Below are 18,888 nucleotides of genomic sequence, written 5' to 3'. Positions count from 1 at the left end.
TCTTCAACCTTAATCCTTCATGCCTCCATAAACTTTTTTTTTTTAATAAGATTTTCCCTGTGTAAAATCTCCAAACTGGCTATTATTTTTTCACTGATATTATCAATAAAACTGTAAGTGTGGAATTGTGCTTATTTTTCTATAGAGATTTCAAAGTTTCTGGTAATCTGGTAATCTACATTACTCTATGACACCTAAAGGACAAAATTTGAATTGACAGAATCTGTCCTTGGATGTTAGTCAGAAAGGATTTTATTGACAAATAAATAGAAAGAAATGCACAATTTTAAAGTCAGGAAAAATAAAGCAGCTAATCACCTTTTTTCTTTCAGTCCACCCAAACAATATCTAAAGACGGCTAAGAAATTCAGCTACAATATTAAATGGTTGTAAGCTTTTCAGATGAGTTTAAAAAAAAACTGCGCAGAGTAAAGTTTGGTTGGTGTTTTTTTTGGTAATATTTCTGTCTTTTTAAATGCTACTATGTAATATTCACTTCATTGAAGTTACTAGAATGCATACTTAGAGAGGAAAATTTGATTTTGAAATTCTTCATTACCTGTTTTTGTGTTTTCTCATAGCTTAATAATTTTATATCTTCAGAGAGAGAACTGTCTTCTGTAAATTAGTATATGGTCAGAAGTACTTTCATATAAACATTTTAAGATATACTATTCAGTTAACATAATATTGATGCATTATGAATTGAGAATGAGTAAAAATTTGACTTTTTTCTGACTGTCAAAATACGACATATTGAAAACACTAGCCCAGAACATGTGTATGGATCTTCTAGAATTAAATCAATGTGTCTGTATACTGTTTGCATAAACTGAAGTTCCTAAACAATTTCATATAATAACGACTATGGCAATAGGTCTTCCATAAACACAGAATTCTACATTTCTATTCTGGAAAGAGGAATAAAATCTATCATATCGTGAAAATGGTACAACAACATTTTATGACATGGCAGCTTTTAGGAATACTATACTTAGACAACAATGATGTTTTGTAATTATCTAATTCTCAGTTTTCTATTCTGGTCTGGAGAAAAAAGGAACAGACTTTTTTTTTGTAAGCCAGTTATAAAAGCTTTGAAACTCTTAACATGTGAATGCTAAAATATACCCAGATCTTACTGTGGTTTTGATTTAATAATTACTGGAACAGGTAATTATTTTCTTGTCTATAGCTGAGCAGTCATTAAAATCCAAAATCACACATTCCCAATCAAGTGTTTCAAGTCAGTGTTTCAGTTTGACTTTAGTCTTCTGGAAGAACAGGTATAAGGGTGCAAAAGTCACATTTCTTTGAAACTGCAGAGTTGGGCAACCATATTTCAAAGATAGGCAAATACATAAATAATTCTGAGGAGTTCTCATGTGTTGAACAGAAATGCACATATATAGACACTTTGATGTCTTCTATTATGTGTTTCATTATGATTAAGAAAGACGTCCATAATGGTCTCCTAATCCAGAAGCCAACTTGATATAGACAGGATATATGATCATTTTAAAGGTGACTGAGAGAAGTTCTAAAGGATATAGACATAGAAAAGAATTAGGAAAAAAAAATAAAATCAAGTTATAACATAACAAAGTAGAACATCTGTTCCATTTTTTTTTAAATACATAGTTTTCTTTCATTTTTCAATTCATTTTGCTAGACATAAAAAAATATTAGCATCTTCTAAAAATCAGCAGAAAACTACTAATTGAGATACAACTTGATAGACTCAACTAATTTTTTGCTAGGCAGCTACTCATAAGTATGCATGAAAGCAACAAGGGAAAAACACTGTCACAATAGTTTCAGAAAAGTACTGCCACAACAGCTTGGGTCAAGGGTTACGCAGATGCAAGTGAAAAACAAACCAGTGAATTGCAAATAGGAGGGGTCTTTAGCATTACAAAGATTAAGGCATCTGTGACACAGTGCGACAATCCACTATTTGATTTCCCCAAGGGAATCACTGTTGTTTAGGATACTGACCAAAGACACTGCTCTCTCAGCACTAAGTTTTGTAACCTGCTGTCATCCAGGGCAGTCTGCCACTCTGTAAACTGCTCTAGACTACTTTTGAGCTCAGAGATCACCTTGGATGTAATTCACACTTCCTGTTCTTTATGCTGTTACCAATGCACAACAATACAGTTTTAACCATAGAAAGTTATGAAACCATAGCAGTTATGAACAGTATTAAGATAGGATGTAATATAACAGTCCAGAAGCTGATAGCAGCCATCTGACAAAGATGCAATACAAGGGAGATGTACTTAAGGGGAGCTATTTATTTTCTAAGCACTCAGTTAATGGTTGTGCAGTGAGTCATTTCAGCATGAAGGGTGCCTTGATATGTGGTTGTGCACTGCTGCTGCAGTTTGTTCAACAACTTCTGTGTCACTTGCCAGAAAGGAGAGAATACATGATCCTGCACATCAACCTTGTTCAGGAAAGTCCCCATACATTCTGCTCAAAATTGCTGATGGATTCTGTTGTTCTTTGGCTTCAACATGATATCTGAGTATTATCTTTCACGACTCTACTGGCATTCCCATACTCCATATCTGGGGAATGCTAAATTTACACCATCCTGTCCCTAGGTGGGCACTGCACATATAGTGCCATTATCATAGTTTAACACCGTTGTGGATTATTCTAGAGGAGTTCATATGCTAGGGCACACAGTCCTTACAGACACAAATCTCTGAGCTTGATTATGAGTTCATGACATATCCACAGCCTTGACTGGCATTTTTTCAGACACTTGATGCCTATTAAATGACCAGAACTATCTGCCTAATTTCCCACCGGTTGCAAATTGGCATGGGGAACTCCTATTTCTTTTATTTCTCATATTTTTTTTCCTTCCTGGCAGTGATGCCTTCAATCTATTTGTATAAAGTTGCTCAGATTTTCTGCTTCCCTGTGCATTTTCAATGCCTTGCTTGCATTGACCTCAGAGTTTATCTACACTAGGCAATTAAAGTGCCTTCAGCCATGCCCTTACATCTTGAGGTGAAGCTATTGAATTTATTTTATTTTTGGCAACAGTACATTATTTATTTGTTGTTTTTCTGATGATTTTCAATGGCAATAATGAAACACTTCTGTACTTCTCAGCATACGCTTGTTTTCTCAACTCCATGCCCTTTGTAATATCCTTCAATTTTTGATCCCTGGTGAGGATACATGTTGAAGTTCCTCAAAGCTGAGAATATCTTGTAGAGAAGGAAAGGTCTTGCTGCATATCTGGAATATGGAGACAGGGCTCAGAAGTTTGGCCTAGCTTCAGGGTCAAGGAGAACAGGAGGGAAGAAGAGAGGGAAAAGAGAGCAAAGGAGGATGAAAGTAACCTTTCAGTTCCTGTAATTAAAGGGAATCTCATTGTTACTGATATCACCTGTAGAAAATAATGTAGTTACAATTACAGTGATATGTCAGGACTGACCTCAGAAGTTACAGATTCAGCTATAATAAAGCCACCCCGAAGTTCATTCAACACAACTATGTTGGGGTCTTTGGATGTAGCCTCAGAAAGAGGTATCTTACACTGGTTTTTACTTTTTTCCTTGTAATGCCTCCTTTCTTTTCTCCCCACTGGAGTAATGGATTGGAGGGATCTTATCAAAGACTATAAATGCCTGAAGTTAGGGTGCAAAGGGAATGGAGCCAGGACATTTTCAGTGGTGATGACAGGACCAGAGGTAATGGGCACAAAGTGAAACATGAGAGGTTCCATCTGATCATCAGAAATACTTTTTTTTTTTTATGGTCATGGTGACCAGCTACTGGCACAGGTTGCCCAGAGAGGTTTTGAAGTGTTCATCCCTAGAAACATTCAATAGCAATCTGGACATGGTCACCAGCAACTGGCTCTAGGTAACCCTGCCTGAGTAGGGGGTTTGGATGAGAAGATCTTCAGAGGTCCCTTCCAACTTCAACTGTTCTGTGATATTTAGATCCCCCATGATATAATTAGAAATCTAAAGATGTTTGCTTCCAAATTCAAATATTTTGCAGTATCATTAGCTATTTTGAGTTAACTGAAGTCACTTTCAAATGAATAACAGAAAAAATCCAGAAGACATCTTCAGTGTACAGAAACTTATACAGATAATATAATAGGTATCCTTAATTTGACATTTCATTAACTGACTACTTCATCATTTGATATATGCTAGACAACCTTAAGATGGTTTTCTGAAAGCTGAGTTGTTTTCTTCATCATAAAATGTTCCAGTCAGTAGCTTTTATGTTTGCTTAATATTTTTATAATTCAGCGTTGCACTTCTAATTACACGCAATATCAAAGCCACCAAAACAAGTGTAGCAAAGAGTGAACTATTCAAGGTATCCTGTCAACTAATAGATCACATAATTTTCAAATAATGAAAGTGACAGGATTCATACTGTGAAACTGTCGCATACATTTTCTAAGTAAGAAAATATTTAGATTGGGTTCAGCTTTATGCTAACATATAAAATAAATCTCATTTACAAATGAATCAAGTGTTGCGACTGACTAGAAAGAAATCATGTTTGTTTTTTTTTTAATTAGGGTTGAGTAATAATTGAAATAAATGTTCTTTGCTATTGCTTAATGCTTTCATCAGAGGTTCTCAAAAATTTTAACTACTGTTGATTAATATTCTTTTTAGGAAGTTATTATCTTATTTTAGGATGGAGAAACCATGGTCCAGAGTCATTTGGGGTTTTTTAAAGAGTCACACAGAAAATCTGTGATAGTCCTAAAAACAAAACTTGGATTGCCTTGGTGAAGGTAATATTAGTATTTTGTGGTAAAATGTAAAGAACCTGCAAAGTTTGACAGGATAAAAATTTCAGCCTCCAACCTCTAAACTTATATTTTCACCAAGTTAATTTTTCTCTGTAGAGGATTTTTGTGCTTTTTTGATGTCTCTAATGACTGTGCAATTTTATATACAATCAAATAACCTCATTTCTACAATGTTAGAACTTTTTTTAATAACAGAATCCACATGTTTTTATAAGGACAAAACCAGAAAAGGATAGTGCATTCCAGTTTTGCAAGCATAATTTTAAGCTAAATATTTGGTATTAGGATATTGATGAGCACAAGACTGTTTTAAATGTCATATCACATTTTTGGAAAGAAACGCGATGTTGATATGATAAGAGCAACATATGATAATAAAAACATAGTTGACACCAGAAAAAGATCACAGTTCTGATAAAATAATATTTAGTACTGTGAATGCGAAGGTATTAGCACATAATCATTTTAAGGGCATTCTTTAAACAGCGTTCAACAGCAGTACACATGCATTGCAGGCCTTAAGTAATGACCATTTTGTTTAAATAGGTACCCTCATGCTTTGCACAAAACAATCTCCTATGACTTTTCTATTTTCTAAAAGTGATACAAAAAGCATGTTTGTTAATCAATATTTTTGGTTTACATAGAAATCTCAAGTACAAATGTAAAACAACCTGTTACTGCCTCCACCCCACAGAAAACCCAGATATAAAAGGGACAACTAAAATGGATTCTGGAGATGAATAAAGGAAGAAGTCTTGCTTTACTACTCACTTCTGTGTTTAACTTTAACAAGATATATGTCTGGGGTTTTACAACGAGACTAGCTATTTCTGCAATAAAATGTTGGTGTTTAGAAACAGGGAAACCACATTGATAATTATCTTGATTGGTTTACTTCATTATGATTTGCAAATACTTTTATTGCAAGTTGAACACATTCAACATTAAATATGCAGTTCTCATAATACAGTACAGATCAGTAGTGTTTATTATTTAATACATACTAAATTATTGCCTATAATATTAATTTCCACTAAAATAGATTTTGAAAATATTTAAAATTTTGTCCTTATATATATTCATTTTCTTCTTATTAAAAAAATAAAATCTTGATGTAAATTAAGAGAAGATATATTAGGAAAAAAATCTTCTCAAACTTTGTAAGCTACAATAATTACATTCTATTTAGTAAAAAATCTCTAAATTCCCTGAAATTATGATATGCAGTTAGACTATTGTACTGACTTCTATTGTCACTAAGAAGAGGGTTTGTGATGGAAAAACATTTACACTAGCTCTCAAACTGAAAGTCTTCAGATTGTCTAATGATTTAATTCAGAAAGTGGCATTAAAACATCAGAATTCAGGACTCAATCCCTCAACTTTATGCATTAAAACATATACTTTTATCTCCAACACTAGTGAAAATGCTTGTTTCTGGAACAAAAAATCTGAAAAAGGATCCATGTTCAGAAACAGTCAAGAATACCAAGCGGAATAATAGAAATTAAAATTAAAGGACTCGGAGAATATTGCTATGCCATCGCACATATTTGTGGTTATCCATCTGTTGTTTACTGAGAGCACCCCTAGTCTCTTTTCCCTCTTTCCATAGGTGAAAAATACATGCAAGACCTGGAAAAATTGCATAGAAGAGCAGCAAGAACGACAAAGGATTGTGGAAAAGATTAAATAAGAGAAATTAATGATGGAATAAAAAAATAAAATGGGGCATCTTTGAAACTGTGAATGACATGAGGAAGAGAGTTGTTTACTGATTAAATACGGATTGAATGAAGACTGTAGATACAGGTTAAACATAAGGAGGAATCTTTTTATAAAATGCAAACTTTCATTGTATAACTTCTTACCACAGTAATCTGATGAGTTTAAAATGCTTAATGAATATTCAAGAGATGATGGACAACTCTGAGCTAAGGAAAACCAACAACAGATATTGAAAACTTAGAAAGCTTTGTTTGACAAGTTCCTCAGATGCAGGCTGCTGGTGGCTAGGAAACTTTCTGAGATGTATCACCAAGAGCTTACCTTACCCTTATACTCTGTTTCAATATACTCTGTTGTGTTGTCATCCAGTTTTGGAGACAGGACTCTAAACTAGACAGACCTTTGGACCCGTCTGTTACTCTTGATCTTAAGTGATGGTGTTCTTTTCTTTTCTATTCTTATGCTTGAACATTGAGCAATTTGTTCAACAGCCACAGAGAAGATGGCAACACATCACAGCGAACATAAAAAGGAGGAGCCAGAGCTTTAAACTCTTTTAGTTTTCAGTCTTTGTGAGATATATTTTTAAATATTTTTAAAACTTCTTGGGAAATAACCTCATGAAGTTTGAATTTAATTTATAACTTGGTATCTTTCATCTTCACTATCTACTTTTGTTTTTTCTTTGTTTTCCTTATATATTTTCTTAAGTGATTTTGAATACTTTTATATTATTATACTTCTGTAGATAATAACAAAACCAGCTACATACCTGCTTTCCATTGCAACCAAATAGTTCTAAAAGACATACATATACATATGTATACACACACACACATATATATATTTATATATATATACACACACCAGTGCTTCAGTGTTGTTTCACTCTAATCTGTTCCAAGGAATATTAACAAAAACCTCAATATCTCACCTCAGGGGTGGGTCATAACAGCAGTCAGATACTATCACCAGCAATCTTTGAACCTTAACCTGTCACAATTTTATTAATAAAGAATGTTATTTTGTAAACTGTTAGTGTGAGCCCTTCACAGGTGAAGCAGTTGCTGGCAGTGGGTAACATGCTAGAATAAAAGTGTGGAGACCTGGGAGGGGGTCCTCTCTGTTGGTATGTGACCACTGTTGCCTTAAGAAACCGCAGAAAAAAAGAACTCTGGGCCAATGTAGTGTAGGAGATAAAATAAAGAGAGTAGGTCCTTTAATCTCAGGCCTGAGGCCCAGGGAATACACGACGTGCCCGTGTCCAGAGGGTTCCACAATTTAAGGTATTATCCCAACCAATCTCAGATCTATCCACCCCCCAGATTCTCCCCCTGGCACACCCCTCTGGAAACTGAGGCAGGGGGCTCTGGGACCCACTCTTCCTCATCTTTTTCTTCTTTGCAGTACGTTCAGTCCTTGGAGTTCCTCCAAAGTTCCGGGCTTGAAGAATGCTTTGACTATGATGTATCTTGTTGTTCAAGCCAGGGTGCAAATGTTCTTAAACAGAAAGAAGGCCTACCTTGAGGGAAGTCTAAACAAGCTAAGGAATTTAGAGGGATTGATATGGAATGTTGTAATAGGTTTGGGTATATGTATCTGCTACGTTAAGGGTAAGGGATATAATACAGCTGCATTAAAATCTACATTCACTACACAACTACTTTTAAAATCTACGAAAGTTAAAAAAAACTAAAAGCTCTGAGGCATCACCACAAACAGGTCAGTTGAACTGCCCTCTGATCTAGTGTACTGCTCGGTGGAGTCACCATAACAGGATGCTGACAGACTGGTTGGACACAAAGGTTTTGGCTTTCCTAGTGACAGACTAATAAAACACAAAGGGTTTTAGGAAATACCCTATTTTCACATGACACTGTGCAATATGTTTGGAGGTTTTTTAAATTCTTACTATTTAAAAAAAAAATTATAAAGGAAAATACATTGACTGTGAATGTTTCTTCACTAAATGTTTAATTGACCAACATTAAAAAAAAAAGGAAAAATCACCTCAGCTATTATGAGAATATAAAAGCACAACTTTCGTACTTTGGAGGTACACCTTTTTTTTCTATGAAGTAGACTTCTCTGAATCTCCTGCTGTGTTCCTGGGCTAGCCAACAGGATTAATTAGTAATGGAGTGACAGCCTTGGCTCTCAAACAGTTAGAGCAGGGGGCATTTTAGACTACGGGGTTCATTTTACTTTAAAAGTCTTCTGATTTTCATTGGTTATGTTAATTAAGAAACTCTTGAGATACAATTTTCAATGTTACCTCTGATCACTTTTTGGATTTCCATATGCTTGTGCAACTTCTTCTAATGACCAGTTTGCTCTCTTCCTGAGGTCCAGAGAGATTTTAGAAAAGACAGAAAGTCTTTTATGGTACTTTTAGGTGTTGTGGGTTTGGAGTTTGTTGTTTTTTATTTGGGGGGGGCAGGGTGTTTTGGGTTTGATGGGGTTTTTTTTATTAACTTGTAAGTAGGAATTCATCACCCAACTTAAATGAAAGTTGAAAGTTGAGTAAATAATGTAAAACACTTCTCTGCCTCCAAATAGAGTAATTTATACCATCAGAATATAATTTATCCTGCCTGTCTTAGACACCCATTTTAGAAAGAGATTAATTTAATTTTGTATGTAATTACTTGTCTCCATTGGTTAATGAGGAAGCTTGATGACTAGACATGATGGGTGGAATTAATTTCATTTAACTTTATGTATCTTTACTGTATATATCTACATCTGAGGGAATCTCTTTTTCTAATATCCAACCTAAACCTCCCCTGATAGAACTTCAGACCATTCCCACACCTGTTTACTGATGGGAAGTGACAAATGAATTCCTTATTTTGCTTTCCTGTTCACATAGCCTTTGCTTTCCCTATTAACCTGTCTTAATCTCAACCCACAAGTCTTCTCACTTTTACTCTTCTGACTCTTTTCACCATCCTGCTGTGGAGGCATCAGTAAGAGGCTGTGTGGGGCTTAGCTGCCTACCAGGGCTAACCTACAAGATAATCTGTTTTGCCTTACTTAACTTCCTATAAACAGATTCTAGATAGTTCAAATGTAGATAACTTCATACATTAATTTTTCTAAATTCTTTCCCTCTGTAAGAACTGAATGAATCTCCACCCACATTTCTAGAGAGGTAAACATAAGATTTACTAACTCACTTTCAGATGCATTAAATGTATCTATGATTGTTTCAAATCTACGTAATTTATTATTTAAAACAAAATGTTTTGTGTACATTCTGATTTCAGGAAAGTTCTTAATCGACTTCCTCCAGTGGATTCATTACAGAACTCAAAGCTTCTCAACCACAGACACCTGCTTCCTCTACTCCAGAGCCTTTAGATGTAATTTCTAATGTCTTCTGATATCTTTGAAATCCACGCAATGGTCCAAATCTATTTTACTCGTTCAACTTTTATCTTAGAAATTACCATTGCTCACTGTATTTTGCCACTCCTTTTAGTTCCTTTTAGCGTTTTCTCCTTAGATCTTTAAAAGAGAATGGTCCTATGCTGACACATTGTTATCAGTATTTCAGATATTTTTATGGGGAAAAGGGGATATTAAAAAAAACCAACAAACCAACAATCCAGCTTTCTTAGTTCCCATGTAGTATAAAATTAATCTATTCTAAATCTAATATAGATATTTATGAATTATTTACAATTAGGGTTCATCAGAGGAACATTCACTGGGTTTAAAACTGGTTTGTAAAGAAGTACTCCTGGATTCATCACAGAGCAAAAAAGAAAGCTCACCTTTTTTGATTCCCATTTTTAACACAATAGAAAGGATGTTTTTCATGCACCTGTACCCACACTAACTATACAAAGATTCTAGGAGAGCAGATAGGTAACATAAATGACCATAATCACATTTTAAAATAGATAATTTTAAGGAAGAAACCCTCCCATCAAATTCTCCATAAAAACTAAACTAAGTGAAAACTCTAATATCCTACCTCACCTATTTAATCTCTTATTTTTGTTTTAATCATCATGGCAGACTTCTGAAATTTCTTAAATTGGGATTCAGTCAGCCAATCTTCAGTATTTTCAGTGGAAATTAATTTTTCATATCATGTATTAATAAAAAAAAAGTACTATAAGTGAAGTTATAGTTAATCTAAGAAAGTTATTCTCTTAAAAAGAATGTGTCCTATTGCATTCTTCATTCTTTGTAAGAGTGGTTTGTTCATTTCTGTCCTCAAAAACTGAAGGCATATCAATGTTCAGACATTCTGAAAGAACTTTGTTGAAACAAACTATCATTAATCTTCTGCTTCAATGATAGTTTCAGATTACTACAATTTAACCATCTTATTCTAAGAATCTTCTCAAAAGAGAGAAATTAACATTGGGGGTCTTTTCCCCATAACTTTGAAACTTCATATTCACCATTTTGCAGACAAAATTAAGAAGAAAATAAAAATTAGATTTTTTGAGCCATTTCTTGAGTTCCAGATAACATCCTTTCTGTTGGTATTAGGGAGAGCATCTTCATCAGTCACCTGGACAAGGAGATGGAATGCACCAGTTGCAATTTTTTAGAGTGATACTAAATCAGGGGGAGATGATGGTATGTTGGGGACCAGGTTGCTATTCAGACAGACCTCAGCAAACTGTAGGAATAGGTCAACAGACACCTCATTAAATTCTGCTGCAAAAAAATTCAAAGTCCTCCTGAGTCAAAATAACCTCATGACTCATTATAGACTCAGAACTGGTTGGACAGAAAGGGTTTTGGTGGAAAAGGACCTGTGAGTCCTCATGTAAAATAAGCAGACCATTAGCCAGCAGTGTGCCCTGGCAGCAAAAAGACTAACTGGGCTGTTTTAGTAAGAATATAGCCAACAGGTCAAGGAAAATATTACTGTGATCCATTTGACAATTGTGAGATGGCATCTGGAATACTGTGTCCTGTTTTGGACTCCCCAGTACAGGTAAAACATCAGTGAATGGGAGAGAGTCCAACCAAGGACACCAAGGCACTCAGGGGTCTGAAGTAGGAAGAGAGGCTGAGAGCAGGCCTTGTCCAGCCTGAAGGGAGAGAAGGCTGGGGCAGGGAGCTCACATTATTCTACCGCAACTCAAAGAGGTGTTGTAGATCTGATGGAGTCAGGCACTTGTCATAAATGCACAGTAAAAGGACAAGAGGCAAAAACCCCGTGGTTGCAAGAAGGGAAATTTCTACTGGAGACAGACATTCTTCATAGTGAGAGGTTAAGCACTGGAACTGCTTATTTCAAGAGTGTGCAGAATTTCTGTCTTTGAAGATGTTCAAAACTCACCTAGATAAGGCTATGAACAACCTGAACTAATACTGAAGTTGCTCCTGCTTTGAGCAGGATGTGAAACTAGGTGACCTTTGGAGGTTGCTTTCAACCTCCTTTTTTATGTGATTTTATGATTCTTTCCATTTTTAGTGCATTTCATCATTTTTTTTTGTTTGAGTAACCATTTTGAAAGTCTTATCTGTAGGCTCTGTATGAGTACGTGTGTATGTGTGTTAACCTATGGCTATATATACACATGTACATTATATACAAAGATGTAATATGCAACTTGCTAATTTTCCCGAAATCCTGTGAAGATAAAAGCCTGAAGATGTATAAGCTGACATGTTGCTTGTGTTAAAGCAGCCATTTAAAATCTTGGACATGCTATAGTTCTAAATTAAATTCATCTTTCCTCATATATATAGGTATAAATCAGCTATTTAACATTTAAAACCAGCACATGGCTTATAAGCATTTGAAAGGAAGCAAAGGAAAGGATATTGATTTTAGGCTATTGAACTTCTCTGTAAGACATTTAAATGGTTCTTTGGGAACCAGTTCTGATGTTCAAAATTACATGAAAGCAGAGTTGTAAGGTCAGGAAAACCATAAAGAGTGTGTGAGATTCTGGTTGCTGCTTGAAAATGAGGAGAGGTGGTATTAGTATTTCAATAACTTTCTGCCAGATCATTGCTTGGCATCCTTTTCTTATCAATTTGCACCATTGTTATCCACAAAATATTGTATACATAAAACTGGACACTGAGAAAGTAGATCTATTTCTCCAAAATAATCCAAGATCTTTGAGAGAGTGTGTGAAAATGGTGTTTAGAATTATTTCAAACATCAGTTGGGTAATCAGTTGATTTCAATATGTTTCAAAGACATCAGTTGCCTTGAGGAATTTACCTAAATTAGTCTTTACCTAATTTCTCAATATTAATTTAGATATTTAGTTTTAGATTTAGTTCCATGTAGAATGATAATGTGACAGAGTTCAGTTCATGTAATGATTTCATGACTTCTTTTGTTAGGCTGTGTTCAAAAACTACTTTTGTAAGCTTCAAAAGCTCGCGTATTTAATTGCTCTCATTCTAAGAACCTGTGTTAAATATTTATGTATCCACAATTTCTTCATTATTTTTCTTGTTGTGACTGCTAAAATATATTTAGTCATGTTTAATAAGAAAAGAAATCAAAAGCATATATACGAGTGATTATAGAATCAGATAACCTTCAGAGGTATTTAAAATTCTCCTCCAACCAATAAATCAATATAATTGCGTGATTGTATCATTTACAAGTGCTTCTTGTAAGGGTGCACACTTTCAAGAATTTGCAAAAAAACCCCATTGGCATCCAACAGCGAAGGAGGAAGCTGTTTATTTATTAGCACTTTTGAAAAGTATCAGAAATCATTGTTCCTTCATTTTACTGAAGAACAAAAGAAAAAATTCTTATCAAATTTGAACTTTTTCGTGCAACAAAAAAGAAGTGTCTGTAATGAGAGGTTGTATGCCAAGTCTTTGATGTAATTCCAAATGGTATGGTCAAGTTACTAATAACCCTGAGAACAGCAGCTTTTGAAAGAAGTTAACACCGGAGCTATGAAGCTGCTGACACCATTCTAAAATAACAATGTATCTTAACTGTGATTCCAACTGACCTCAGCTGCTTTGTGACAAAGTTGCTAGGGCAATTTGTTCCTTGTAAAATCTTCTGACTTTTGGTGAGAAAATAATTTCTACTTACCTATTTTAGCGATTCAGCCTTTTAAAGGTTCATAAAGGTTGTTCTTCATGTTCTTCCCCTTGAATTTTGTTCAAATTCCACTAAGTGTCTTAGAGAGAAGCAGAGGGATTTTCATGTTGTGGGTCATAAAAGTAGTCAATTTTTTGACATTTTCACCTTAAAAAAAAGGAAACACGATGAAAATTGTCTTTGTGCTTTGGATAACTTTTTACAAATCAGTTTATTAGTAGTCTATAGCTGTTTCAAAGATATATATGTAGGTGAGTATTAAAGTGCTTATTTCTGCAAGTCACAGAGACTGTAGTAGAAATCTAGACAAAAAATACTAAATATTCTCTATGCATTTTTCATATGTTATTTACCTTCAGTGAACACAAAGAACTGCCTTGCACCTGAAATCTGTTTCTAAAAAAATGTCAGCTTTGCTTTTTTACCTTTGATAAAAGAATAAGATGATCCTAGTATTTACTGTGTTTTATATATTCACTTAAAGGGTGAAGTAATTTAATACAGCTTCTAAAGGAAATACTGAATTTTGACATGTAGTGGCATAAATACCTTGCTTTTACATGGGTGAATTCTGCTGTGTTTAACCTCGTATTTATGCTTCCAAAGCAATATATAAGTTCTTTGAAAACAAGTTTGGGTGACCAATGTCACCTGAACATTTGTGCTTATAAAATGTATGTATCAAAATGTGTATAGATGTAAGCATTTAAATTTACCTGAATACTTTTGATAGGCAGAGATCTTGCTAAATTTCCTTGTGACTCCTTAATAATGTTCCTGAACACAAATACATGTTCAAACATGGAATTAGAGACACATGTTAAATATGTGTGAATGCAAGAAGAGTTTCATACCCCAGCACATATATTACTGGAGATGGCATGACAGCATTTTCAGCTGTCATTTTGCATTTCAAGAATTAGAATATGTGCAGGGACATAGATTCTAAGACAACACAAAATGCTATAAATCCACTGATTTCAATGTTAGTTTGCAAAAGAATTGATAGAAAATTCACCTCACAGCTGCATCGGAGTACAGGCAAAACAGATTATTGCCTAGGGCAGTGGATGGATGGAAGCAGCAGAAGCACTATGCAGCTGCTAACATCTTTGCCTATTCCAGTGCCCTGGAAACCCTGTTCAACTGCTGCCTCTGCATTTAGATAAGGGAGGGAATGAGTATGTGGGGTTTATTAGAGACAATTTTTTCCAGTCTTTTCCTCAGTTATTTTCACAGCGATGTATCTCAGCTCATCCTTTTCTGTATGTGTCTTAGTGTTTTAACCCCAGTTTCTGAATCTTGGGGCAGCAAAGTTTTGTTCTGTCTGTAACACTAGGAAACTATTAGCATTCTCTGAATACTCTGCCTTTTTTCTATGATGACAAATCTACCCCAAAGAACCCTTTAAATATCACATATTTCCCACATTTCTTCTGAGAAAGGTGAGGAATATACTTACTCTTCTACTGAAAAGATTTTGTCAGGAGAGTAAATTCCCCAAAGGATTGGTTCCATCATATCCCAGCTATTAGCACTTTGTTGCTTATTTCAGGAATGTCATCATTATGTACCACAACAGTTATTTCAATTTTCAGAATATTTCCAATTTTGCGATATTCCCCTTCACTGTTCTTTTTTCTTCTTCCCCCTCCTCCTTTTTTTTTCTCCAGAAAAAAACCACATAGTTTTCACAGTCTTTTGTTTTCCTACTTTTTATTCTTTCTGTTATTTCTTAGGACTGAATCTTCCTTGCTCTAAATCATAGCATTGCAAACTGTATGATAGTATTTACACAGGTCCAAATCAAATATACATTTAAGCACACAGATAATTTTAGGCACTGTTGTAATCCCATATAAACCTAAGAGATCATTCATAATGGTAGATGATTTCTATAATAGCAATGGCACCTTTGAGCTAGGTTGCTGAAAAAGATACAGTGCAGAATTGAGCTACTCTGAGAAAATTATTAAAAATCTCAAGTTATTTAGTGTCTCAAAAACCCAGATCTGCAAAATATTTTGATACAGACTGCATACCCTGGAGGCTGATGCACAGTAAGTGTCAGACTTTATTCTGTCAAGGTAATTATTCACTTGTTATATAACACTGCCTGGGTGTGATTATTGTTACCTATGGACCATTTTGCCTCACAACGACTAAATGGTTTTGTAGCAAAAAATGTCAAAGGTTCTGAAAGAAGTGTCTTCTAAGGAAATGTGAGAAGAAAAATAATTTGCAATTTTTTTTTGCCGTATTTCCAGGACTTTTTAGTACAAGCTTGTCTACATTCAAAGGTCAGTGGTTCCACTTTCCTCGAGTTACCCAAGGATTTCACAATTCCCTAGATACATATTGTACTTGTGTTATCTGACCATGTGAAAAATATCAGAAGTTAACCAAGCCCATTCAAATTACTATGAAGATGATTTGTTTATACTTGTTCACACTCAAGTAGAGACAAAGGAGCTAACAAAAAAGATTTGTGAAAAGACCCAAAGTAAATGAAAAAATAACTAATACAAAGTGCAATGCACAGAAGAAGGTTGACACGAACATTGATAACATGACATCTGATGACACTGATGACAACTAATGAACAGCAAATAAACAGAAAAAATCGTTGTTCCTCTGAATGTATGTGAGTTTTTATACTTGTGCATAGGATTTAGCAGACTTTTAACTAAGCTAATAAAAAGAGAAAGAATGGGGATGGAGACTAGCACATGACTTGACCCAGATATGTCGAAAAACAGGTTAACACAGGCATAAGCCTTAGGATTCCCCAATCCAGTACACACATTTAGCTCCCAATCTGCAGTCACTCCAGATTCAATGTCAGTCACAACAGAAGGAAAAAAGCTGAAGATCTTCACATAGTGTACAGTGTTAATGCAGACTTGGTGATGGATATACCCTGCAAGGGAGATTATTCCCGTCTTCAATACATGCAGCTGGAATACAAGACTTTCCCTCTGTTCTACAACAAGACAAACCAAACAGGAAAGTGGATATCTGAAGAGGTTCAAATTGTGTTACTTAAGTGGTAATTTTCTAAGTCCCAGTTTGAGAATGCAAAAGTGTATGGAAAATGTTGGGAAAACCACTGTGGAATAGATTTCAAAATAAGAAACAAATTGAAAAAGCTGTTGTTTAATAAAACTGAATTAACCATCAATTCCACCCAAGAAGAACTGACCTTAATGGCTGAAGAAACTAAAATCATAGAAAATAACTTTTGGTGGGACAGATTACTGCAAAAAACCACAGCACAGAACAACTTGCTACTCAGTATGCAGCTACTGGCAGTTGAGATACAAAGCCTGCCAGAGAACTTTGCTCACTAGCCTCGATCTACAGGTGACTATGGACAGCAGGGGCATTGACAAGTGGAAAGATAATGCTCCCACTATGATGAGGAGTTTCCACAAGGGAGAGCTGTGCAAAGACACCCCCTGACAATGGAAACCTTGAGACTGTATACAACCCGCCAATAGTTGAAGTGCAGACCTATCAGCTGGGCAAAACAAATTTGAGGGTTACAAAAAGAATGAAGAACAAGGATCTAATATACCATATATATACACTATATATGTAGAAAATTTGAATATAACATGGACTTGCAGACCTATGAATATGGACCAAAGTGCAGAGTAAGTTCACAAGCAAGAAAAATGAACCTATGCAGATCTGAGATGAAAAGAAAGAAACCATCAATATCACATGCCTCTTGGTGAAGAGCTCAGGATGTAGGTGACTCACTGTACTCACTCTGACTGAAGCCAGAGGTAGCAGAAGGATCAGCATAGTACCAGAAAAAGGAGTAGATATTAATATTTTTTAATATTTTTAACATTTCTGAAATAAGTAGATATGGACTGAAAATAAATCTTTGTTTAGCATGTTAATATTTCAGTTACACTCAGAAGAAATTCTTGAGCTTTTTTAATATAAAGTCTGATTGCTTTTTGCCTATAGCAAGATTTGGAGTACGACGTGAAAGATTTGTTCCCTAATCTCTAAGAGCTCACTTTTTAGTGCTTTGACTAGAATCTTGCAAAGAAATTGAATTAAGGCATAAGTTTTTCAGGAAAAATCAGGGTTTGCAGAGAACTTCCTGGGACCACACTGCAGACTTAGTCTGCTCAGCTTCCTTTTTCAGTAAAAATGAGCCTTCAGTCTGATGTCTTGGAGCCTCATTTCTCAATGTGTGTTCTGATAACAAAAACTGAAGACTGTCTCTAGGACACTTGCTGATGTCAGCATTCTTAATAGATAAAAGTTAATATTTATTACAACAGCATTTGATACTAATTAGTGCAACAAATACAGACAAAAACCCCCTGAAATAACAGATTAGTTTGAGGTACAGCTTTACAAATTCTCTTGGCTGTTAAACCCTCTGTGCAGAAAAAAAGAGATAAGAGAATCAAGGACTGCCAAGTCAAAAATGAAATATTTTAATGAATGTTGATGCTTCATTGTGGAGCAATAAACTATCTATCACTCATCCTGACATTAAAGAATGACTGTGCTTGATAGTTTCATTCTCTATATATTGTTTAATTTTGGTCCAGGCAAATTTATTACTCTCAGATAGGTAGTCCTACCAAACATTTTGAAAGTCTAGACATTCTTTTTCCTTATCATTTGCAAAGCAATATCAAAAGCCTAATTAGAAGTCCTTAAATAAAGAACTGGCAATTAAAACTTTTTTTAGGGAAAAAAAGGAAACAAGAAGTATTAATAAAGAAAACACATCCTAGAATTGTTTACAAATATAGCAAAGACAGGGATAGATTTAGCTCTTTTGCTTAAGTCCTAAATAAGCTGATCTGTTACATTTCTTGAAATGTCCCCAGGGAGGAATTTTCTATGAAATGTCCCCAGGGAGGAATGCCTGGAGTGTGAAACCATGTAAAACTGTCAAATTATTCTGAGGAGTTCTGATATGTTAGATTTCACTCATTACTTCTATTAAACCTGTATTTATTTCCAGAGTAAGGCAAAGTACCTCTTAAGAAAAGAAGACCTTTTACCACTTGATCTAGATAGAACCAAGAGATTGAAATTTATGCATTTTATTTACTGCTTTCTAAAATTTCATTTTTTATCTCCTGCTCTTGTCTTTTTTAATTCCCTCTAAATGGATCTTAATAGAAATGTTCAAATCAAACTTCATATCAGTTATATTTGCTTGAATATTATATCATCTTGTACCTCTCCACATGGGCCTGAAATAGTACTTCACCTGTGCTCTATTTTTGAGAAAGTTTTAATCTTATTT

General features: G+C 34.8%; 1 long non-coding RNA gene across 1 annotated transcript in view; it reads right to left on the bottom strand.

Annotated features, from left to right (window-relative positions):
* The window catches only part of LOC120322896, a 38,833-nt gene that overhangs the window by 4,622 nt on the left and 15,323 nt on the right, over window positions 1–18,888 (bottom strand). The window contains exon 3 of the long non-coding RNA XR_005562849.1: window positions 13,590–13,745. This is a non-coding gene — a long non-coding RNA (uncharacterized LOC120322896). The remainder of the gene's footprint in view (window positions 1–13,589; window positions 13,746–18,888) is intronic.

This window comes from Pipra filicauda, unplaced genomic scaffold (assembly GCF_003945595.2).
Source record: "Pipra filicauda isolate LSUMZ 115617 unplaced genomic scaffold, ASM394559v2 scaffold166_size2123106_pilon, whole genome shotgun sequence".
NCBI lineage: Eukaryota > Metazoa > Chordata > Aves > Passeriformes > Pipridae > Pipra > Pipra filicauda.
Note: the sequence above shows the minus strand (reverse complement) of the source record. Positions and strands in the feature narration are given on the sequence as shown.